General features: G+C 47.4%; 1 protein-coding gene across 1 annotated transcript in view; it reads right to left on the reverse strand.

Annotated features, from left to right (window-relative positions):
* The window catches only part of LOC149975105 (zinc finger protein basonuclin-2-like), a 238,891-nt gene that overhangs the window by 72,313 nt on the left and 141,578 nt on the right, over positions 1-25,000 (reverse strand).

Consider the following 25,000-nt stretch of genomic DNA (forward strand, 5'->3'; position numbering starts at 1 on the left):
CAACTCTGAAACCTTCATTATTCTTTTTAATGTCCAACTCCACTCCCACCCTAAAATGTCCACTCCCTAACAGCCCCTTTGCGTCCTCTATTACAGTACAAAACCCCACTTGTCCCCGTCCCAAAAGTCCACCCCTTAACTCCTCTCCTCCACACGGTGTCCTCCATGCATGCAGAGGGAAGCCAGCCAGACCAGCTGGGAGAGGCTGGATGGTTATTGTTCCCTGTCTCAGATTTAATTGAAACCTTTATCCATGTTGAACATGGAACCACAGACCACATTTCTTTGGTAGAGAGTAAAGCAAAGCCGAGAGTTAAATGAGATCCCTGTCTGTGTGTGTGTGTGTGTGTGTGTGTGTGTGTGTGTGTGTGTGTGTGTGTGTGTGTGTGTGTATGTGTGTGTGTGTGTGTCCGTCCGCAGCAGCTCCAACTTAAATGTGTATGCCCAGGTCACTGTAAAACACTGGGAGCATCTTGTCCTCTCTTCCACCCGCAAGATACTATCTCATCCATGAGTTAGCTGCTGAAACGCTGTCTGCTTCCTGCCAGAAATGTGTGTCCAACGTGTGCAGGGAAAGCAGGCATGGTGCGTGTCATAAAGCAGGCCCTGGCTCTCTCTCGGAGAGATAGTCTCAGGACTTCACAGAGTCCATATTGAAACCAGGTGACAAATAAAACTGTGTGGGATAAAGGAGGTCTTTGTAGCAGACGCAACATGCCACAAATTCAGAGGCAAATTTTTGCTTGTTTGGCTTTATACGTTGGGTCTGACTTAAAACGGAACTTTCTTGCCTTCCAATTCCTAAATGCTGCTGAGTAAACAACGATTAATCAGTTGTTCGCAGGCTTTCGGTATAAAACGCCCGGTTACAAGGGAAAGGGAAAATGTAGTCAACTTCGAACACAGGCCTCTCCTTCTGCCTTTCAAATCCCCACAGCACAACACCAGTCCTCCATGTCAGTTCTGGTTTGCTTTTTGCTTCGCAGCCACAATGGCAGAGGTCCCTGTCCTATGTGCAGCTGTGCGACTGGGCTCTGACACGGGGCAGAGGGACCAGAGTTATGCTAATGGGAACCAAATGGGGCGTGAGTCTCCGGTGGATTACAGAAGGAGGAGAAGAAGAAGAGAAGCATGTGTTTTCCTGTGTTCACCTGGGACCCCTCTTTTTCTTTCTTCCCTTTCAAATAGAAAAAGGAATAACCCTGTCTGTTGTTCCCATGTAGGGTCAGTCTGTCCATGTCTTTTTGGTTTCGCTCCCTAATCTACCCCCTCACCCCCACCTTTATTGTCATCAAGTCAGGCCAATTAGACCCTTTGTTGACATTCATTCCCTCTCTCAAGTTATGTTCAGCACAGCCCTGCTTACATCTGAGCAGAGAAGCACCATACTGGAAGAGAGAAAAGGAGAATAAAACACACACGTGAAGAAATAAGGGATTAGGGGGAAAGATGAAGACAGATGAATTTCAGATGTTTTTGGCTCGCCCCTCTCATTCCTGTTGTGCCTTATATGCCCTACTTGATCGGATTCCATCGCCAGCTGTGACAGCGCAGTGGCCAAGCGGCATACCAGCGAACCTATACGGCCCGTATAGAGTCCCAAGAGTCCTGGACTAAGATCCTAGTGTTCTTGAGACCTGAGAAGACGGAGATGACAGCGGACGGGCTACATGCCAGTTCTGAGACATCAGACAGACTGCAAGGCCTCATGGGTATTGGAGAGACAGGGAGAGACGTGACAGCGACAATGTTTTTGTCCTGTCGACGTTGTGACAATGAAATGAAAGCCGGTACTGACCGGCTTGGAAGAAAAGCTAGAAAACTAGATGTTAGACATTTTACCTTTGATTTAGAAATTGTGTTGTCATCTGTTGCTAGTGGTTTTCAGTATTATTATTTTACATATATGGATATATGAGAACAAATATACACCCGAAAGATTAATAAATATAGTAATACCCTACCTCAACTTTGAACTATTACAGACCTAATATTTGTGTTTGTGTCAGCTGAAAGTACACCCCCTCTAACAGATCTACCCTGTGAGATTGTAGTCACCCAAAACCAGATAGTTCTATTGATACGTATTCTCCTTTACCGTTACCGTATTCTCCTTTACCGTTACCGTATTCTCCTTTACCGTTACCGTATTCTCCTCTACCGTTAACGTATTCTCCTTTACCGTTACCGTATTCTCCTTTACCGTTACCGTATTCTCCTTTACCGTTAACGTATTCTCATTTACCGTTAACGTATTCTCATTTACCGTTAACGTATTCTCCTTTACCGTTACCGTATTCTCCTTTACCGTTAACGTATTCTCCTTTACCGTTACCGTATTCTCCTTTACCGTTAATGTATTCTCTTTTACCTTTACCGTATTCTCCTTTACCGTTACCGTATTCTCCTTTACCGTTACCGTATTCTCCTTTACCGTTAACGTATTCACCGTTACCGTATTCTCCTTTACCGTTAACGTATTCTCCTTTACTGTTACCGTATTCTCCTTTACCGTTAACGTATTCTCTTTTATCTTTACCGTATTCTCCTTTACCGTTACCGGATTCTCCTTTACCGTTAACGTATTCTCCTTTACCGTTACCGTATTCTCCTTTACCGTTAACGTATTCTCTTTTACCTTTACCGTATTCTCCTTTACCGTTACCGTATTCTCCTTTACCGTTACCGTATTCTCCTTTACCGTTAACGTATTCTCCTTTACTGTTACCGTATTCTCCTTTACCGTTACCGTATTCTCTTTTACCTTTACCGTATTCTCCTTTACCGTTACCGTATTCTCCTTTACTGCTAAGGGGAGTCACAGGAAGACAGATATTTTGGGGGTGATGTGAACACTTCTCGAAGACACGTAGGTAAAATGGGATCCATGATGAAACCTGGTGAGTCTGAGTGTATTCCAGGATAGTCATGCTTCATAATGAAAGGACCCAGCTGGATATCCTATTGTGTAAGACAGAGACAGAAACTGAGACACAGAGACTGAGACACAGAGACTGAGACACAGAGACTGAGACACAGAGACTGAGACACAGAGACTGAGACACAGAGACTGAGACACAGAGACTGAGACACAGAGACTGAAACTGAGACACAGAGACTGAGCCACAGAGACTGAGACACAGAGACTGAGACACAGAGACCGAAACACAGAGACTGAGACTGAGACACAGAGTCTGAGACACAGAGACTGAGACACAGAGACTGAGACTGAGACACAGAGACTGAAACACAGAGACTGAGACACAGAGACTGAGACTGAGACACAGAGACTGAGACACAGAGACTGAGACACAGAGACTGAGACACAGAGACTGAGACACAGAGACTGAGACACAGAGACCGAAACACAGAGACTGAGACTGAGACACAGAGACTGAGACACAGAGACTGAGACACAGAGACTGAGACACAGAGACTGAGACACAGAGACTGAGACTGAGACACAGAGACTGAAACACAGAGACTGAGACACAGAGACTGAGACACAGAGACTGAAACACAGAGACTGAGACACAGAGACTGAAACACAGAGACAGAGACTGAGACACAGAGACTGAAACACAGAGACAGAGACTGAGACACAGAGACTGAGACACAGAGACTGAGACACAGAGACTGAAACACAGAGACTGAGACACAGAGACTGAGACACAGAGACTGAGACACAGAGACTGAAACACAGAGACTGAGACTGAGACACAGAGAGAGAGTGAGAGAGACACACAAAGTTAGAGAGGACAGTTCAATGGCAAATCCCCAAATCTGCTTATCCTCACCAGTCATTCTACTGCTCTCAGCTAACACACTAGATAGATACAAATGTGATGTCAGCTCAAACAGGGAGTGGTTAATCATATCAAGTGGAGGAGTGGTGGAGGGAGCCTCCATTGATGTCCTCCCTCCCTTGTATACATTTCTGAGCAGAGGGAGAGAGAGAGGAGTGGACAATCTCTTTGTGTTCAGACCAGCCCAGGCCATGGTCCCGCTTGGCTCTCCTCAAAGCCAGAGATCAAACCATGTGCCCAGTGACAGCACTGTCCAGAGATACTAGTGGAGTTCAAAGAGCCGAATGAGGGCTTGGAGGGATGGACGCAGGCTATACACTAGGTAGGGGGCCAGTGTGGTGGAGGGTGGATTGTTGGTAGGGCAAAGGAGGGTGGGTGGGGGGTGGAGACCGGAGGGGAGGTGGGGCGCCAAGGAGGAAAATTGAGGAATAAGGTTGAAGTAGGGTAGGGAAGGGGTGAGGAGGTTCTGGATAGGGGCGGGAGGATGGCCTAGCTATATGGGACGGCCTGTCACTGATCTCTATCTCCTCCCCGCACCTAACCCCCCTAGCCTGCTACCGTCACCTGCTGGTCTTGTCCAGGTGTTTTATAGCTATCTGGAGGCACTGGGAGTACAGACGGAGAGAGGACTCTGCCAATCCTTTTGTCTGGCTCGCCGCATTCCTCACCCACAGATGGTGGACATGGACACAGACAGACAGACGGACAGGCCAGGCAGGGAGCACAGTACAAGAGGAGCACTCTGAACAGAATGTATGATACGTTGTTGGTAATGAACGCTATTATTAATAAACTATTAATACATGATTAATAAAGTTATTATTAGTAGAGTTATTATTCAAATCAAAATGTATTTGTCACATGCGCCGAATACAACAGGTGTAGAACGTACAGTGAAATCCTCAGTAGTGTTGTCAGTGTGAGGTAGAAGGAGAGATTTATGGCTTCAGTGTGTTTAAGAAAATGCTACAGGAAAATGTGTTTTGCTTTTTAAATGTCTGTTTTTGTTTTGCATCGAAGTCACACTGGGTGCTTTTTTTATGATATCTCACACTCACAACAGGAAGGAGAAAAACAACTACAAAGAATTCAGTCTGCAGAAAAATAATTCCCATGAAATGACTCTAGAGGGAGGGAGTATAGCTCTCACCTGCTATTCCTACTCTAGAGGGAGGGAGTATAGCTCTCACCTGCTATTCCTACTCTAGAGGGAGGGAGTATAGCTCTCACCTGCTATTCCTACTCTAGAGGGAGGGAGTATAGCTCTCACCTGATATTCCTACTCTAGAGGGAGGGAGTATAGCTCTCACCTGCTATTCCTACTCTAGAGGGAGGGAGTATAGCTCTCACCTGATATTCCTACTCTAGAGGGAGGGAGTATAGCTCTCACCTGCTATTCCTACTCTAGAGGGAGGGAGTATAGCTCTCACCTGCTATTCCTACTCTAGGGGGAGGGAGTATAGCTCTCACCTGCTATTCCTACTCTAGAGGGAGGGAGTATAGCTCTCACCTGCTATTCCTACTCTAGAGGGAGGGAGTATAGCTCTCACCTGCTATTCCTACTCTAGAGGGAGGGAGTATAGCTCTCAACTGATATTCCTACTCTAGAGGGAGGGAGTATAGCTCTCACCTGCTATTCCTACTCTAGAGGGAGGGAGTATAGCTCTCACCTGCTATTCCTACTCTAGAGGGAGGGAGTATAGCTCTCACCTGCTATTCCTACTCTAGAGGGAGGGAGTATAGCTCTCACCTGCTATTCCTACTCTAGAGGGAGGGAGTATAGCTCTCACCTGCTATTCCTACTCTAGAGGGAGGGAGTATAGCTCTCACCTGCTATTCCTACTCTAGAGGGAGGGAGTATAGCTCTCACCTGCTATTCCTACTCTAGAGGGAGGGAGTATAGCTCTCACCTGATATTCCTACTCTAGAGGGAGGGAGTATAGCTCTCACCTGCTATTCCTACTCTAGAGGGAGGGAGTATAGCTCTCACCTGCTATTCCTACTCTAGGGGAAGGGAGTATAGCTCTCACCTGCTATTCCTACTCTAGAGGGAGGGAGTATAGCTCTCACCTGCTATTCCTACTCTAGAGGGAGGGAGTATAGCGCTCACCTGCTATTCCTACTCTAGAGGGAGGGAGTATAGCTCTCACCTGCTATTCCTACTCTAGAGGGAGGGAGTATAGCTCTCACCTGCTATTCCTACTCTAGAGGGAGGGAGTATAGCTCTCACCTGCTATTCCTACTCTAGAGGGAGGGAGTATAGCTCTCACCTGATATTCCTACTCTAGAGGGAGGGAGTATAGCTCTCACCTGCTATTCCTACTCTAGAGGGAGGGAGTATAGCTCTCACCTGCTATTCCTACTCTAGAGGGAGGGAGTATAGCTCTCACCTGCTATTCCTACTCTAGAGGGAGGGAGTATAGCTCTCACCTGCTATTCCTACTCTAGAGGGAGGGAGTATAGCTCTCACCTGCTATTCCTACTCTTACTGAACATGTTACTGTTCAATGTATCCAAATAATAAGCTAGTCCCCTGATTACAAACCACACACATAGAAGGAACCCTGATAACAGAGTACACTCAGGGAGTCTCCATTATCCTACTCAATGTACAGGAACTAACAAAGTGAAATACAACTCACATTGTAAAGCGGAGTTCCCCTCTTGACAAGAATGAATAATTAACACATTTTCTGATCATTCTCTAAAACTGAGTGGAGAGGAGGAGTGTGGAGGAGGGGGACAGAGCTGCGTGTCGCACACCTGCGTTGACTCCACCCCCCCGACCTTCAGCCTATCAGAGAGTGTCCCTCCTCACCAGATAAGGGTGACACGTCTCCTCTGCAGGCCCTGACACCTGCACCGATTACCCAACACATTATCAGTGGTTTAGTCAAAACTGGCACAAACAAAGTCACCCACTAATGTACACCTGCAGAGACAAGACAGTGACCTCGAGAGAAGTGGTGACATGCAGTCACAGAATTCAAAAGAACAGGTTTATGACATAGGCCCACTCTAGTCTTTTTTTTTTTTTAATTAATTTTTATTTCACCTTTATTTAACCAGGTAGGCTAGTTGAGAACAAGTTCTCATTTGCAACTGCGACCTGGCCAAGATAAAGCATAGCAGTATGAGCAGACAACACAGAGTTACACATGGAGTAAACAATTAACAAGTCAATAACACAGTAGAAAACAAAGGGGGAGTCTATATACAATGTGTGCAAAAGGCATGAGGTAGGCGAATAATTACAATTTTGCAGATTAACACTGGAGTGATAAATGATCAGATGGTCATGTACAGGTAGAGATATTGGTGTGCAAAAGAGCAGAAAAATAAATAAATAAAAACAGTATGGGGATGAGGTAGGTGAAAATGGGTGGGCTATTTACCAATAGACTATGTACAGCTGCAGCGATCGGTTAGCTGCTCAGATAGCTGATGTTTGAAGTTGGTGAGGGAGATAAAAGTCTTATATTGTAACTCTACACATGACGCCTAGCAATAAGTCAGTATATGCGTGTTAGTCTTCAGATGTACTGCATATGGTATGAAAACATGCTAGGCTGAGTCTGGGAGTAACTGAAGGAGTGACACGACCACACAGTGTGACCGCCAGCATGTTGGTGCTAGAGAGCAGTAGCAGGTCCAGAGAAGTGAGGAGAAGAAAGAAGGGAGCGAGGGAGGGAGGAGGGGAGGGAGGGAGGGAGGGAGGGGAGGGAGGGAGGGAGGGAGGGAGGGGATGTTTTTTGGCGGAGTGGAGGAGTGTTAGGGATGAAAGTGTGTGTTGACATGAGAGGGGTAGAGATGACCAGCAGCATCTGCTCTCTCTCCTAAACACACACACACTGGACACACACACGGGAGGTATTAGTCAGAGCCTAAACATCTCGCACCCTCGGCGACCCCGCCAGGAGGGGACTTCTCCGTTGTCGAGGGTTGTTGGCGTGGGCGACGGGACACACAAGGAGGGAGGCGGTTGACGGGAACCTGACGACAGCCGGCCCGGGTCAGGAGACTCCCCTGGTGAACTTTTAGTCAGCGCGCCGGTCCCCAACACACTACACACACACACTCTTCTGCTCCTAACTCCTAATTCATACTCCAAGCCCCCACCAAACCTGACAAGTCTTGGAAGAGCTCCTAGATTTAATCTTGCAAATAGTTTAATATTTTTTATTTGGCCCCTTTTCTTTTCGTAGCCAAAAGCCTGTTGTAATTGTTTGTAAGTCATCTCCAGATCATGTATGTGTGGGGTTTTGTATAAACTGAAAACTACCGTGTGTTATGTTATTGATTTGTTGGGGTTCAAGACCCACGACCCACAGCGCAATATTTGTTTCTTTCTGAGGAGCAAACAAATATGTCAGAGTCGACATTAGCATCTAAACACCTGGGTTTCCTCACAGACCAGCTGTGGTAATACAGGCCAGCTGTGGTAATACAGGCCAGCTGTGGTAATACAGGCCAACTGTGGTAATACAGGCCAGCTGTGGTAATACAGGCCAGCTGTGGTAATACAGGCCATGTTGTGGTAATACAGGCCAGCTGTGGTAATACAGGCAAGCTGTGGTAATACAGGCCATCTGTGGTAATACAGGCCATCTGTGGTAATACAGGCTATGTTGTGGTAATACAGACCAGCTGTGGTAATACAGGCTATGTTGTGGTAATACAGGCCAGCTGTGGTAATACAGGCCATGTTGTGGTAATACAGGCCAGCTGTGGTAATACAGGCCATGTTGTGGTAATACAGGCCATCTGTGGTAATATAGGCAAGCTGTGGTAATACAGGCCAGCTGTGGTAATACAGGCCATGTTGTGGTAATACAGGCCATGTTGTGGTAATACAGGCCATGTGTTGGTAATACAGGCCAGCTGTGGTAATACAGGCTGTTGTGGTAATACAGGCTAGCTGTGGTAATACAGGCCATGTTGTGGTAATACAGGCTAGCTGTGGTAATACAGGCTATGTTGAATCAGGAGAACTTTGTCCTTAGACATCATTCACAACCACAAACAAACACTTTTTGGGTGTATCACTGGACACTCCGTAATGACCGTTCCATTATGACATCAACACAAGCTTGCACGAAAATTATCCAAATAAGGTCATTCATTTAAAACGTCCAGTTCCAATCCAAGTTCCATCTGACCTTTGACCTCAGGACATTCAGATGACATGTCCTCACCTCCATGTTACCATGCCATTCAAAGCCCTGAACTACTAGATGTCTCAACTGTTGTCTGTAATTACCTGCATAGTGAGATGCCAGCTCCTCATCCGTACAGGAGGTCCCCGGTTCAGATCCTGCTATTCCAAGGTAAGCATTCCTTCCATTAGACTATACACACCCCACTGAAACACGCTAGTGAGAGAGAGAGAGAGACTCTGCGCTGTACTCAAACCCCATGGCTACATTAGTGCAGTGACAAATGTGCAAGTGTCCCTCCCACACCCCAGCCACACGGAGAAGGAGAGGAGAGGAATGTAGCCTGTGACTAAAGGAAAGTCCATCTGGGCGCTTACTTCTTTATCTGCCTTTACAAAGTTCACAGATAGAGGGACTGAAGTAGAGGTGAGACAATGTCTCGGTGTCACAGGTCAGTCACCACGAGAGAGAGAGAAATGGGGGGAGAGAGAGAGAGGAGTGGAGACAGAGAGAGAGAAAGAGAGAGAGAGAGAGAGAGAGAGAGAGAGAGGTGGAGAGAGAGACAGAGAAATGGGGTGGAGAGAGAGAGAGGAGAGAAAACGAGAGAGAGGGGGAGAGAGAGAGAAAGGGGAGTGACAGAGAAAGAGATAGGAGGACCTGTTGCGACAGCGAACCTCTCCAAAAGTGCCAAGTGCACACTAATATTTAGTCTTGGCGATGCATACCAGTATTTCAGTATCTAAACATTACAGTTCTCTATAGAACTTCACACCCGCAGGGCAACTTCAACTTCCAATCCACGACTATGGGCTTGAATGACTTGTTACAAGTTGTAAAACTCAGAGTGAAGCAGACTCAACATATGCAACAGGGAAGATGGTTGGTTGAAGTTGTAAAACTCAGAGTGAAGCAGACTCAACATATGCAACAGGGAAGATGGTTGGTTGCCAGGGATTTGATTGCCATCCTGTAAATCGACCCGACCAAATTACCAACCCACCACCCAGGGGCCCTCCGTCGGTCCACCTCATAAGAACTAGAGGGGGGCTCCTTTTAGCAATTATAAAGCTATCGACGACTCGCTCGACATATGTTTGTGCGTCTTCCAGGCTTCTAGCATTAAGTCATTATCTGAACAAATTGTGACAGACTTTTTTATTGCCACCCAATCATGAAACATGCGCCAGTGGCACAGCTCTTAACGAGTAGCATGTTACTCCAACCTACCCCCCTCCGTCCCCTCAACTCTGATTCCTGCCTCTCATATTTATAATTTTACCACATCCTAACAATAACACGGCCTGGGACTGGTGCAGCAACAACATGTCGGGGCCTCGCCGGCCCTAATGGATCGCATGCGTTACCGCGGTAAAGCCTGTAAGTATTACCAGCTGCGACACTCTCTCTCGTCCTGGCAGCAGTGGTGGTGGGGGGGGGGGGGACGAAGCAAGCGGACTCATCTAAGTGCAGCTGGACCAGAGGGGGGAGGAGGTAAAAGATGGGGAGAGTGGAGGGAGGGGGGAGGGGGATGAAGAGATGGGGAGAGTGGAGGGGGAGACAAGAAACCACAAGACTTCGTGTTTCCAGCTGCCTTTCTCAGGAGCTCGGTTTTCTCTCCTCCCGGTTTTCGCAGGGCTCTTTTTGTCCCCTTTTTCAAAGAAAGAAAGAAAAAAGCACCACCCCTCGGCCCTCCCGTCCTTCGGCCATCTTTGTTTGGACAGGGCTCTGGAGCTCCAGAAAAGCTCTCTCAGATGTGCTGAAGTAAGGGAAAAACCAAACAAACTGGCTCTTGCACACACACACACACACACACACACACACACACACACACACAGAGAGAGAGAGACACACACTGCAAAAAAATACATTGAGTCACACAAGCTCACCACCACACATATACTTCCACACATATGTTCATATTCAGACAACATGCATGCCAACTCCACTATCGCCCAGGGACAAATTAGCATGGAAGCAAGAAAAGCGCCCCCTAACTCCCCTCTTCACTGTGGCCTGTAGCAATAGGATATAGGATGCATTCTTTTTGACATCGTGTGTGTGCCCTCGAATCTTCGGATCACAGCACAAGGCGAATTTCGAGCATACCTCGACATGTGTTACCTCTTTGTAATGTTGACTTTGTACGGCTATACGAGTTGTGATACTGGAGCCAAACACTGGGCCTGGCCATGGGGCCCTAACCGGCCACCCCGGCCCCAGCTTCCTTCTTCGTTAAATAACAAACACCCAGAGTGAACCGTGAAAACAGAGTTTAAAAAAAAAACACAGCAACACAATAGAGATCTATAAAAGCGTATTAAAATAAACCCATCAAATGTCACTCAACGCTGCCTCTAGCAGACACAAGTCCCCCTGCCCTCCTCTCGAAATTTGAAATGTTATTTGTCCGATTCTGTTTCCTTGCGGTGTTTCTTACAAAACCGTGGGATTTTGGTGAATGGGAGACTCTTGCCCAATGTTGATCTAGTAACATATGTATTTAGTAAGAGACAAAAGTGTTTCTTGAACTAGCTTTGAGTCGCTATTGTTTCAATCACGTGGCTAACTGCTACTGGGTCTGTGTGAACAGATAGAACTGATATAGAGCAACTAAACCATTATCATTTAGAGTAAATGGACAAATAGATAGAAAAACATTGGTCATATTTCCAAAATGATCATGGCTATAATGTTTTAAATAAACAAACATGTAATATTGTATTGAGAGAATGTGAATATATTTCAACCTTAACATTTGTAGTGGTAAATGTTTTAGGGAGTCCTTGAATTTGGCATTAAGACAATCCAAAAGAAGCACTTATAGAACAGATTTGACCCGTGTTTATTGATTTTCTTTCTCTCCCTCTCTTTCTGTCTCCTAGCGGCATCATTCCCCATCTCCTCTTCTCTTCCCCCTGTGATGACTTTGCTAATATATTTGAATAATGAAGGTGAGTCATTTGAATATTCCTTCAGTATTAAAAAAGGATGTTTTTACACGATGCAGCAATATTAACCCTCCGTAATTGGGCTCTTTGGACTTTACCAGTAGAAATACTAAATTATTTACTTATGTCGACAAAATGTCAGAGACACGCATCCAAAAATAATTACCAACGTTTCAGACAATGTTGTTTTGATTTTTATCTCTCCCTCTGCTGTATGTGATCGGACTTAAATAGAGTATCCCCTGATCTGTGTGTGTGTGTGTGTGTGTGTGTGTGTGTGTGTGTGTGTGTGTGTGTGTGTGTGTGTGTGTGTGTGTGTGTGTGTGTGTGTGTGTGTGTGTATGTGTGTGTGTGTGTGTGTGTTCTGACAGAGAGCTCTAATGAATTCTACTGAAGGAACAAAACGGTTTGAAATATTCTCCATGTTTCATGTTGTTTGTGGACTCTGGAGAATCTCTCTCCATTCTTCTCTTGTCGTATTAATAATGAAGACTAGTATATTGATTGTTTACAGCTGGGGGTGACTGACGTTACCGCGCTTGGATAGCGCTTACACCGTCGAGGGTCTTTGTTGGGATAGCGTTTACACCGTCGAGGGTCTTGTTGGGATAGCGTTTACACCGTCGAGGGTCTTGTTGGGATAGCGTTTACACCGTCGAGGGTCTTGTTGGGATAGCGTTTACACCGTCGAGGGTCTTGTTAGGATAGCGTTTACACCGTCGAGGGTCTTGTTGGGATAGCGTTTATACCGCCAAGGGTCTTGTTGGGATAGCGTTTACACCGCCAAGGGTCTTGTTGGGATAGCGTTTACACCGCCAAGGGTCTTGTTAGGATAGCGTTTACACCGTCGAGGGTCTTGTTGGGATAGCGTTTACACCGCCAAGGGTCTTGTTGGGATAGCGTTTACACCGCCAAGGGTCTTGTTGGGATAGCGTTTACACCGTCGAGGGTCTTGTTGGGATAGCGTTTACACCGCCAAGGGTCTTGTTGGGATAGCGTTTACACCGTCGAGGGTCTTTGTTGGGATAGCGTTTACACCGTCAAGGGTCTTTGTTGGGATAGCGTTTACACCGTTCAGGGTCTTTGTTGGGATAGCGTTTACTCCGTCAAGGGTCTTTGTTGGGGTAGCTTTTTATGTTGTAATCTAAATGTGTTGTCTGTGATCTGGCATGTAGGCCCTGGTTGGGTCCTTTCGGTAGGTGTGTGTGTGTGTGTGTGTGTGTGTGTGTGTGTGTGTGTGTGTGTGTGTGTGTGTGTGTGTGATTTGTTCATTACTTTTACCCAACATCAATGGGCTTTGGAGGAACGCAACGGCTTCTTTAGACTTTTCCCTGACTACAAATAAACAGACTAGGGGAGATGGGTGGGTGGGTGGGTGGGTGGGTGGTTGGGTGTGTGTGTGTGTGTGTGTGTGTGTGTGCAAACACTGACAGATAGGCGTGCTGATGCCATGTTTCAGTTGAACCCTTGAAGTGGAAATTAGGTTTCTCTGTCATCTTGTAACTAGTCCAGTTCTCACAAAGTCAGCAAGACTTCCTCACCTCACCCCCTGCCTGCCTGACACCCACTATCCACCACCCCTACCCCTACCCCTACCACCACCACCACCCCCCCTACCCCTACCACCACTACCAACCCTGAACTCCTCTGGTCAGAATCTAGAGTGACATGGTACCCGGGAGAAGCAGATGGAAACAATCCGCTCTCATTTCAACTTTTTTTATTTTCCATTAAATTGTATACTTGAGAGAGAGAGAGAGAGAGAGAGAGAGAGAGAGAGAGAGAGAGAGAGAGAGAGAGAGAGCGAGGAGGCGAGAGAGAGAGAGAGAGAGAGAGAGAGAGAGAGCGAGGAGGCGAGAGAGAGAGAGAGAGAGAGAGAGAGAGCGAGGAGGCGAGAGAGAGAGCGAGAGAGAGAGAGAGAAAGAGAGAGTTCTTTAACCATTTGTACATTGTTACAACACTGTATATATATATGTATAATATGACATTTGTAATGTCTTTATTGTTTTGAAATGTCTGTATGTGTAATGTTTACTGTTAATTTTTATTGTTTATTTCACTTTTGTATATTATCTACCTCACTTGCTTTGGCAATGTTAACACATGTTTCCCATGCCAATAAAGCCCCTTGAATTGAATTGAGAGAGAGAGAGAGAGAGAGAGAGAGAGAGAGAGAGAGAGAGAGAGAGAGAGAGAGAGAGAGGTGAGTGGGGTGATTTTTCTCTCTACCTCTTCAGGTGGTTGGTCTTTACGTTTGCCAAGGCAGTAAAGCCACGCGGTTTCTCAAAAGAGCCCAGTCAAGTGGATTTATGCTGGGGGAAGCACATTCACGCACGCAGTCACACACTCGCATTCAAACATGCACTCAAGCTTAAAAACACACACACACACAGGCTTGGTGCTGGATGGCAGAAAGAGGGAGAGAGACACAGTGGAGAGTAGTAGCGCTCATACAGCTGACTACAGACAGGAAGGAGAGGGCACTCACTTCCTGTATGTCACTTCCTGGCTATACTAATCTGCAATCTTCCAAACATCGCAAGTAGTATCCTAGAACATCAAAGTGAGCTCACTGACATTGGGCATTCTTTGGGCACTAAATGGGCAGTGTCCGCCCTCCAATATCATCATGCCACACCCTTCCATTAATCTTCCTTTCACTAAAAGGAAGGAGTAACCCCTGGTAAGTACTTAGAGATAGCCCATACCACGGCCCCCTCACACAGGCAAAGACAGAGACAGTACAGTGTCTCTAACACTACAGCTGTGGGAAAATGCCCCAGCCTCCCAGGACAACTCCACTGAGGCCTACAGCCACGGTCGGTGTCAGAGACCAACTTTTTTTTTTGTCAAATACAAACACTCAAAGGAAGCAGCCAAATGTGAGCTAAGGTCCTCATCACTTCATTTTTCATGTTATGGAGAAACGTATTTTATGTGCCTGAGACATATGTCGGTTGAGAAAAAAATGAAATGGCGCCAGTGGTTTGTGGGTGCCGACATATTGGGATCCATTCTCCTAGTTGTGTTATGTCCATGTGTGTATGTGTGTGAAAGTCCTTTTCCAATGTGCGAGTGTGTGTATGTGTGTGTGTCCTCTCTCTTCTCAGTGTGTGTGTGGGCACCTGAGGGTCCGATCCCCATCCCCAAAGAAACCTCGGAGCGGCGAGCGACAGCTGTGCGGCGTGTGTTGCCGTAGCGATAGGCATCATGGGCTCGTGTGCAGCCTAATTGGGCCGTTGCTCAGCCCGCCGAGTGGCCCTCGCTAATTAATTAGAAAGGTAGTGGAGCTGAAAGTTTTAATCAGCAGACCAGCTCTTCTCCTCTTCCTCCTTCTATATCAAACACTACCAGCCCCACCTGACAATCACCATCTATCTGGATCTGGGGTGGGTGTGTGGGAGGGTAGCATGTTTTGCAGTGAAGATATTCAGATGGAAAGTGTTTCACATTGAAATCCCGATCAGGGGAGATATTAACATTTGCTAGCATAGATGTTTTCTATTTTAATTACAAAAGTTAAATTCCAATTTTGAAAGTTGTAAAACGTTAGACATCACATTTATGTCCGTAACTGATCGTTCTCTTTTTATACCGAAGTAGACTATCTGTGTGTCTATGTTCAGCCTATGGCAATGCTTGTCTGTACGTTAAAGTGCTCAGTATATAGGCTTGTATGTGGGAGGTCTGATTAGTTAGGATGTGGAGAAAGCCCAGTGGTCTTCCTGTGTGTAACTGTGTAACTATGTATGTGAGTGTGTGTGTATCATGTATCCCGTACTGACAAGGGTCTGGACTGAACTCTGTGATCCCCCCAATAAGTATGTGAACAGTGTGTGTGTGTCTGTGTCTGTGTGTGTGTGTGTGTGTGTGTGTGTGTGTGTGTGTGTGTGTGTGTGTGTGTGTGTGTGTGTGGCCATATCCCCTTTCTAAACGTCTCAAAGAGATCCTTTTCCACTCGACCGCTCCATCCCTCTATCCTCCAGAAACATTTCCCCTCTCCAGAACTAAACATAATATTATTTTTGCCTCTTATCCCTATCCGTAGTTAACTAATTAAAAGCTGCCGCTCAACCCCAACACTTTCCATCTCGCTCCAAGGAGCTTTTGGAAATCACACAGCTCGTAAAAGCGAAGAAGAGCCAGAACGAACGGTGAGGGTTTATATTTCCCTCAGAAGAAGAAGAAGGGAAAAAGATGATTCCTAAAGAATGTGCCTGGGCTCCACTTTGGGGACTGTGTCGAGTCCCAGGGCTGTGTGCATGCAGCAGACAGAGCACCACAATGATTTGCGGTGGAGGACCCAGTGTCTGGGAGGAATCAACAAGAGAGAGAAGAGACCGACAACAAGAGGCATGCTGAAGAGGAAGAGGCTAAGCTAGTCAACCACTTCACAAGATAGACTTGCTCTCCCTCCCACAACACTAGTAAAGAGAAGAGCTACTGCCAGTGGTCTTGGATCAGTTCTGAATATGTATGAATAGAGGATAACTTCTTCATTGTGCCTTCTTCACTGTGTCCTCTTCACTGTGCCTTCTTCACTCTGCCTTCTTCACTGTGTCCTCTTCACTGTGCCTTCTTCACTCTGCCTTCTTCACTGTGTCCACTTCACTGTGTCCACTTCACTGTGTCCTCTTCACTGTGTCCACTTCACTGTGTCCACCTCACTGTGCCTTCTTCACTGTGTCCTCTTCACTGTGTCCTCTTCACTGTGTCCTCTTCACTGTGCCTTCTTCACTGTGTCCTCTTCACTGTGCCTTCTTCACTCTGCCTTCTTCACTGTGTCTTCTTCACTGTGTCTTCTTCACTGTGTCTTCTTCACTCTGCCTTCTTCACTCTGCCTTCTTCACTGTGCCTTCTTCACTGTGTCCTCTTCACTGTGTCCTCTTCACTGTGCCTTCTTCACTCTGCCTTCTTCACTGTGCCTTCTTCACTGTGTCCACTTCACTGTGTCCTCTTCACTGTGTCCACTTCACTGTGTCCACTTCACTGTGCCTTCTTCACTGTGCCTTCTTCACTGTGTCCTCTTCACTGTGCCTTCTTCACTGTGCCTTCTTCACTGTGTCATCTTCACTGTGTCCACTTCACTGTGTCCACTTCACTGTGCCTTCTTCACTGTGCCTTATTCACTGTGTCCTCTTCACTGTGCCTTCTTCACTGTGCCTTCTTCACTGTGCCTTCTTCACTGTGCCTTCTTCACTGTGCCCTCTTCACTGTGTCCTCTTCACTGTGCCTTCTTCACTGTGCCTTCTTCAATGTGCCTTCTTCACTGTGCCTTCTTCACTGTGCCTTCTTCACTGTGCCTTCTTCACTGTGTCCTCTTCACTGTGCCTTCTTCACTGTGCCTTCTTCACTGTACCTTCTTCACTGTGCCTTCTTCACTGTGCCTTCTTCACTGTGCCTTCTTCACTGTGCCTTCTTCACTCTGCCTTCTTCACTGTGTCCTCTTCACTGTGCCTTCTTCACTCTGCCTTCTTCACTCTGCCTTCTTCACTGTGTTCTCTTCACTGTGCCTTCTTCACTGTGTCCTCTTCACTGTGCCCTCTTCACTGTGCCTTCTTCACTGTGTCCTCTTCACTGTGCCTTCTTCACTGTGCCTTCTTCACTGTGCCTTTTTCACTGTGCCTTCTTCACTGTGTCCTCTTCACTGTGCCTTCTTCACTGTGTCCTCTCCACTGTGCCTTCTTCACTGTGCCTTCTCCACTGTGCCTTCTTCACTGTGTCCTCTTCACTGTGCCTTCTTCACTGTGCCTTCTTCACTGTGTCCTCTACACTGTGCCTTCTTCACTGTGCCTTCTTCACTGTGCCTTCTTCACTGTGTCCTCTCCACTGTGCCTTCTCCACTGTGCCTTCTCCACTGTGCCTTCTCCACTGTGTCCTATTTATTGTTCCTTCTTCACTGTGCCTTCTCCACTGTGCCTTCTTCACTGTGCCTTCTTCACTGTGCCTTCTTCACTGTGCCTTCTTCACCGTGTCCTCTTCACTGTGCCTTCTTCACTGTGCCTTCTTCACTGTGCCTTCTCCACTGTGCCTTCTTCACTGTGCCTTCTCCACTGTGCCTTCTTCACTGTGTCCTCTTCACTGTGCCTTCTCCACTGTGCCTTCTTCACTGTGTCCTCTTCACTGTGCCTTCGTCACTGTGTCCTCTTCACTGTGCCTTCTTCACTGTGTCCTCTTCACTGTGCCTTCTTCACTGTGCCTTCTTCACTGTGCCTTTTTCACTGTGCCTTCTTCACTGTGTCCTCTTCACTGTGCCTTCTTCACTGTGTCCTCTCCACTGTGCCTTCTTCACTGTGCCTTCTCCACTGTGCCTTCTTCACTGTGTCCTCTCCACTGTGCCTTCTTCACTGTGCCTTCTCCACTGTGCCTTCTTCACTGTGTCCTCTTCACTGTGCCTTCTTCACTGTGCCTTCTTCACTGTGTCCTCTCCACTGTGCCTTCTCCACTGTGCCTTCTCCACTGTGCCTTCTTCACTGTGTCCTATTCATTGTTCCTTCTTCACTGTGCCTTCTCCACTGTGCCTTCTTCACTGTGCCTTCTTCACTGTGCCTTCTTCACTGTGCCTTCTTCACCGTGTCCTCTTCACTGTGCCTTCTTCACTGTGCCTTCTTCACTGTGCCTTCTCCACTGTGCCTTCTTCACTGTGCCTTCTCCACTGTGCCTTCTCCACTGTGCCTTCTTCACTGTGCCTTCTTCACTGTGCCTTCTTCACCGTGTCCTCTTCACTGTGCCTTCTTCACTGTGCCTTCTTCACTGTGCCTTCTCCACTGTGCCTTCTTCACTGTGCCTTCTCCACTGTGTCCTCTCCACTGTGCCTTCTCCACTGTGCCTTCTCCACTGTGCCTTCTTCACTGTGCCTTCTTCACTGTGTCCTCTCCACAGTGCCTTCTCCACTGTGCCTTCTCCACTGTGCCTTCTTCACTGTGTCCTATTCATTGTTCCTTCTTCACTGTGCCTTCTCCACTGTGCCTTCTTCACTGTGCCTTCTCCACTGTGCCTTCTTCACTGTGCCTTCTCCACTGTGCCTTCTTCACTGTGCCTTCTCCACTGTTCCTTCTTCAATGTGCCTTCTCCACTGTGCCTTCTTCACTGTGCCTTTTCCACTGTGCCTTCTTCACTGTGCCTTTTCCACTGTGCCTTCTCCACTGTGCCTTCTTCACTGTGCCTGCTTCACTGTGTCCTCTCCACTGTGCCTTCTTCACTGTATCCTCTCCACTGTGCCTTCTTCACTGTGTCCTCTCCACTGTGCCATCATCTAGTTGGGTCAATGCATACTTCCCAAAGGCATGCTCAAATACAGTGTGCCATCATCACAGCTTTGTCCTATAGTCTTTGGACCGAGGTGAGGTGTGACAGAGACTGAGATTGTGAAACACACACATCTTTTATCTTAGTGGCGGCGGTAGTGACACTGCATGGCGTTGTTCGTGGCGGCCCTATTCTCTGTGGCCACCTTGGCCTCCCGGCCCTGCAGCGTGCTAATCAGTTAGCTGGTCTTATCTCCGTGTTGGCCTGGCCAAAACAAACACGCACTGCCTCTTTATTGCTTTGTTTTCACATGTTACGAGGGGGAAGGAGACACCATGATTACTTTACCAGATCACCGCTAGATTATTGTTGTTAGGACCAGTATTACTGTAAGTTACTTGCCAAATACTGGAGTGTCATGTGGGTGGATATATACAGTAATGGCTGACTGGTGATGCAGAGGTGGGAAAACTGTTTAAAAGGTGAGGTAGAGAGAAAAGGAAAGATATAAAGAGAGAGAAAGAGAGTGTGAGAGAGAAACAGTGGCTAGTCTTTTTATCTCCTTACACAGTGTTCATATTCACTCTAAATGGGTCAAATATACCTTATTAGCAGACAGCGATAGGACAAAACACTAAGTTAACTATGCTACACATGCTCCTCTGATAGTAAGGGAGTTAGACATAATGAAGCAGTCTTGGAAATGGTGTCATTATAGTCAGATTCCTCTGTAATGGCTACACTCCCAGAGAGTGAGAGAGAGAGAGAGAGAGAGAGAAGGAACCTGGCTGGCTCTCTCTGTCGCTAGGCTAATTGGCGTGCGTTAGCCAGTTAGCGAGGAGGAGCGGGGCCGCCCGCCCGTCCCTGTGATGTGGAGTAAAACGCCGGGGCAGGGACCCATCTCACTAATGACCAGCTTCCTCCCTACGGAGCGCCCCTTGCTCCCTCGCCATCTCGCCTGCTCCCTGCCACACACATGCTGGCACCGCCACTGCCATGGGGCAACCAGGGCGCCCTCGACCGACAAGACCCAGCCGTCATGTTGCCAAGGCCAAAGCAAGGCAGGCACCAGGGGGCATAGAGCACAGACAGCCGGAGTTGGCTGGCACCTCTCTCACGCTCTGTTGGAGCTCTCGCTCGACACCTGGAGTCGTAACCAAGGGTGACAGTGACACCCGCTAACACCCACTTTCTCTCCTCTCCCTCACACACACACACGGGGCAGATTGACGCGCGGGCTAACAGATTCATCAGCCTGTGAAAATAGCTCAGACAGCTGGGGTAAGAGGCACTAGGCTACACCCCTACCGCTAGCTGCCAGTTAGCCTTGCGCTCTTGCCTTCACTATGCATTATTAACAGGGAGCCTCTTGGCACTTGCTTAGCGACTCGTAGCCTCCGCGCGGAGCGCTAACAGAGCGCTAGCGTATATCTGTCAGTGTGAGTAAACAAACGGCGGGGACACGGGTGTGACTGAGAAAAACGTTCTGCCACCCAGACACGAGCAGAGCGGGGGAACGGAGGAGGGGGATAAGGGGGGAAGAGGAGGAGGGGGAACGGAGAAGGGGGAGAAAGGTGGAAGGGGGGGGTGGCAGCATTCATATTTTATGGCTCCTCTCCGGCGTTTGTCCCCAGGCCAAATGCTGCGACTACAGTCTGCTAATGTCAGAGCAGCACTTAACCAGGCATTTCCACCGTGTCATGTGCATTAGGGAATACACAGAGAGAGATACGGAGGGAGGTGCAGGCTAGAATCACAAATAGGACATGGAGATGGATTGTTGCTCCTGGACTGACATGTTTTAGCCCATATTATCAAGCAATTACAGTTTATTGTGCGCACAAGCTATAGCATGTGTGTGTGTGTGTCTGTATTGCGTGCATGTGGATGTGTGTACATGGGCGTGTGTCGAGGAGGTGACTGTGTCTTTAAAGCCCGTGCTGCCACTAATCTGGTCCATTGATAGCAACCTGGTGACAATGCTGACCTCAGCACCTCAAGGAGACGCTAGATAAGACACACTCTGTATGGATCAACTGAAGAGCATCACACTCACAACAGTACAGGAGAGGGAGATAGATAGAAATAAAACCCCATGTCAGCACTTCTGCCAATCCATTTACGACCAAGACAACCCCCCCCCCCCCCCTCATCACCATACCTACAGTATTTCCTTATGAGAGTCACAGTGTTTACTTGATTTCCCCCAGGTTAATGTAAAGGTTTATGTAAAGGTTTATGTAAAGGTTTATGGGAGAGTTCAGGGATAGGACAGTGGATTGAGACTGACATGTGATAATATAGCTGTGCTGGTATGTGTGGAATGGACTGATCACCTGTCCCTGAGTTAATCATGTTGTCATCGGGGCATTCCCTTGGCACTGGCCCTCTGGCACACAGAGAGCCTGGACGAGGTCCAGAGTAGGCCCCTCGGACGTGGCTGGCATGCACCCCGTCAACACTGAGACCAACAGAGCAATACTCCCAGAGGGAGGGGCACTGGGAGGGTGAAGTGGACACTTTCACATCCATCTGTCGTTACCTCAAGTAGCCTTTAATCATTATAACATCAGACTAATATATATGGAAATAGATATACTGTACCAGGAGACCCGTCTTAATTGCAGAAATTGTCTGACATAATATAACGCATCAATAATAGATACTAATATATCTAGAGATATTCTCATATAGTTTATGCATTAAACATTTAAATGTACCTTGCTTATTTTATGTGCAAGGCTCTCGGAGTGGTGTTGTAGTACAAACCGCACGACCCCTAATTTGATCCCACAGGAAGTCAACTATCAGTAAGAGGAAGTAGATTAAATCCTAATGTGTGCCCCACCCACTTTTAACACTTTACTGACCGCAGACCTCTAGGCATGTCAAATGATAAACTGGGTGGTTCGAGCCCTGAATGCCGATTGGCTGACAGGCGTGGTATATCAGACATTATACCACGGGTACAACAAAACATGTATTTTTTCTGCTCTAATTACGTTGGTTACCAGTTTATAATAGCAATAAGGCACCTTGTGGGTTTGTGGTATATGGCCAATATATATATATATATATATATATATATGGCCAATATACCACAACTAAGGGCTGTATACAGGCACTCCTCGTTGCGTTGTGCGTAAGAACAGCCCTTCGCCGTGGTATATTGACCACATACCACACCTCCTCAGGCCTTATTGCTTAAATATATCATGATATGGTTTCTACTCAAGTTTGTTTTTCGTGATACAGAGCATTTGCTTGAGTTTCACTTGTAATTTGAGAGAGAGTTGCTCCATTGATTAGCTAGTAGACTTCTTCAAAGTAGAGAAGCTGTAGCTTTAGAAATTGAGTTCACAGGGCATAGTGAGAAGGATCGCGGATGGTATCGACAACGAGTGTGTGAGTCGAAACCAGATGAAACAGATTAATTACGTTGGTGTTTTTCAGTGTGTGTGTGTGTGTGTGCAAGTGTGAGGGAGAGTGTATATTATTAATCTTGTTCAAAGGCAGGTGGTTTTAGCAGTGAGTGGGACATGTTAAGAGAAAGTGAAGGAGATAATACCAGCAGAGCCCTTGGACTTAACACACAGCGCTAATGAGAGATAACTCCGATTAGCAATTAGCTTCTACCAAAGCAAAAACAATAGAGACTAAATCAGCACCAAGGCTAACGACTAACCAAACGCAAAAACATCTATGGGTGAGCTTAGCGCTTAGCGTAGCACCATTTCACTCGGTGGGATCCTGAGGCGACGGGGTGGAAACGAGGGAGAGGAGGGAGGTGAGAAAGGTTGTGTTTACCTCTCTTCCAGTAGAACGATCTCTTATCATCCCTCGTTATCATCCTAATGCTCCCATTTCCCCCCACTATTTCTGATCCCAGGTTCATCCATAATTGTCTAGCTGGAGTGTGCTACGTTGCTAGGCTAATGCAGGCGGATTGCTGTGATGTATTCCCTGGCTATTTATGATGTGAATGGCCACTTACACCCCCCCCAGCAGGTTAGCGTTAGCGGCGGCGCTACTAAATCTGGACTAACCGCGGCTAAAGGGAAATAATGTACTGTATGTCGAGTGGGTGTAAAATAAGAAACCAAAATCAACACTGGGTTTTCCATCCGCTTATAGACCACTTACTTATTATAGCGGTGGTTACAAACCGTTATGCTAATCCAAAAGTTAATTAAATTAGCTTACATTACAAGAAATCATCTACAGGGGCTTTATGAATACATCCCCTTTAACTCTCCACACTTCAAAAAGCCAGTTTTCCACTGCTTGTTAGCAAGAGGCCGTGATCTGAGAGAGCAGAGCCCAGCGCACTGCGGCTAAAGGCAAGCCAGGTCTCTTAAGTGTCTGTCACCCAGTGATCTAACCTAAAGGAAGCTCTTTGTAGGTCTACCGTGTCTCTGTGTCTCCTCAGTGACTACTGGGATGGGGATGGGTCCTAGCTACACACACACACACACACACACACACACTAGCTGCTGTGTTCCGTGCCTGCAGGTGACAGCAGGGCTTTGTGTTGTCTAATCCTGGTGGAGCTACAAGACATTAAAACAGTGAAGTGATCTCTGAGCTGTAGCTGCTTCCAGGGATATGTCTCGTCTTGTCTTCACACTGATGGGAGGTTAAAAACAGAGAACTCACTGTCTCTCTTTCCTTCTGTTTCACTATCCTTTTTTTCGTCTCTCTTTATATTTCACCCTCTCTAGTTCTCTCCCTCTTTCTTCTCCTCACCCTTTCTCTGTTTTCAGCCCACTCTCCTTTTCCCCTGTAGCCAGCCTCTACTTCTTTACCCTCTATTCCCCCCCTCTCTCTCTCTCCTTTTCCCCTGTAGCCAGCCTCTACTTCTTTACCCTCTATTCCCCCTCTCCCTCCCTCCCTCCCTCTCCTTTTCCCCTGTAGCCAGCCTCTACTTCTTTACCCTCTTTTCCCCCTCTCTCTCTCTCTCTCTCCTTTTCCCCTGTAGCCAGCCTCTACTTCTTTACCCTCTATTCCCCCCCTCCCTCCCTCCCTCCTTCCCTCCCTCCCTCTCCTTTTCCCCTGTAGCCAGCCTCTACTTCTTTACCCTCTATCCCCCCCTCCCTCCCTCCCGCCCTCCCTCCCTCCCTCCCTCTCCTGGTCTTATAGATCTGCTGAGGTCTCGGGAGGAAAATAGAAGTCAAGCTATTGTCATTTCAAACAGTGTGATAACCAGACACCGGGCTGCCCACTGACAACTCTGGGGAACCGCTGGGGGTTTGACTGTTAGCTCTCCTCCTCTCTCTCATCCTTCCCTCCCTCTTTTTTTCTGTATATCTCACAGAACAGCTAGCCTCACTCTACCTTCTCTCCATCCCCCTTCCCCTCCACCTCTTCTCTACCTCAGTATTTCCCCAACCTCAATCCCCCCATCGCCACCCCCCCCCCCCCTCCCCTCCTCTCTCTCTCTGTGTTGTCGGGGTAGCTAGTTGCTAGTAGTTGTTGTTGTTGATGCCTGGTGCAGTGTATGTGCTCTGTGCTGCTGCACTCTCCTCTCCCCTCCTCTCCTTTGCCGTGAGGACCAGGGGAATAGTTGTCTTGGTTGTACCAAGGTCAGTGCTCTCCACATGACAGTTCTCTTGCCTCCTCGACAAGCAGGGAAATCAATACTTTCGGACTGTGGCGCTGCCCTCGGTGTAACAACTACACAGCTGCCTTCCCCGTGCTGAGGCACCTGACACGTCTCTCCGCATCTACACAACCCGGCCCGGGAGAGACACAAACCCCTCCATCTATCTGATCCGCATCCCAGAGCAGTCTCTTTCTCTCTCTCCCCTTCTTTCGCTCTCCTTTTCTCTCTCTCTCTCTCTCT

This window comes from Oncorhynchus mykiss, chromosome 19 (assembly GCF_057628025.1).
Source record: "Oncorhynchus mykiss isolate SJ-2025 chromosome 19, ASM5762802v1, whole genome shotgun sequence".
NCBI lineage: Eukaryota > Metazoa > Chordata > Actinopteri > Salmoniformes > Salmonidae > Oncorhynchus > Oncorhynchus mykiss.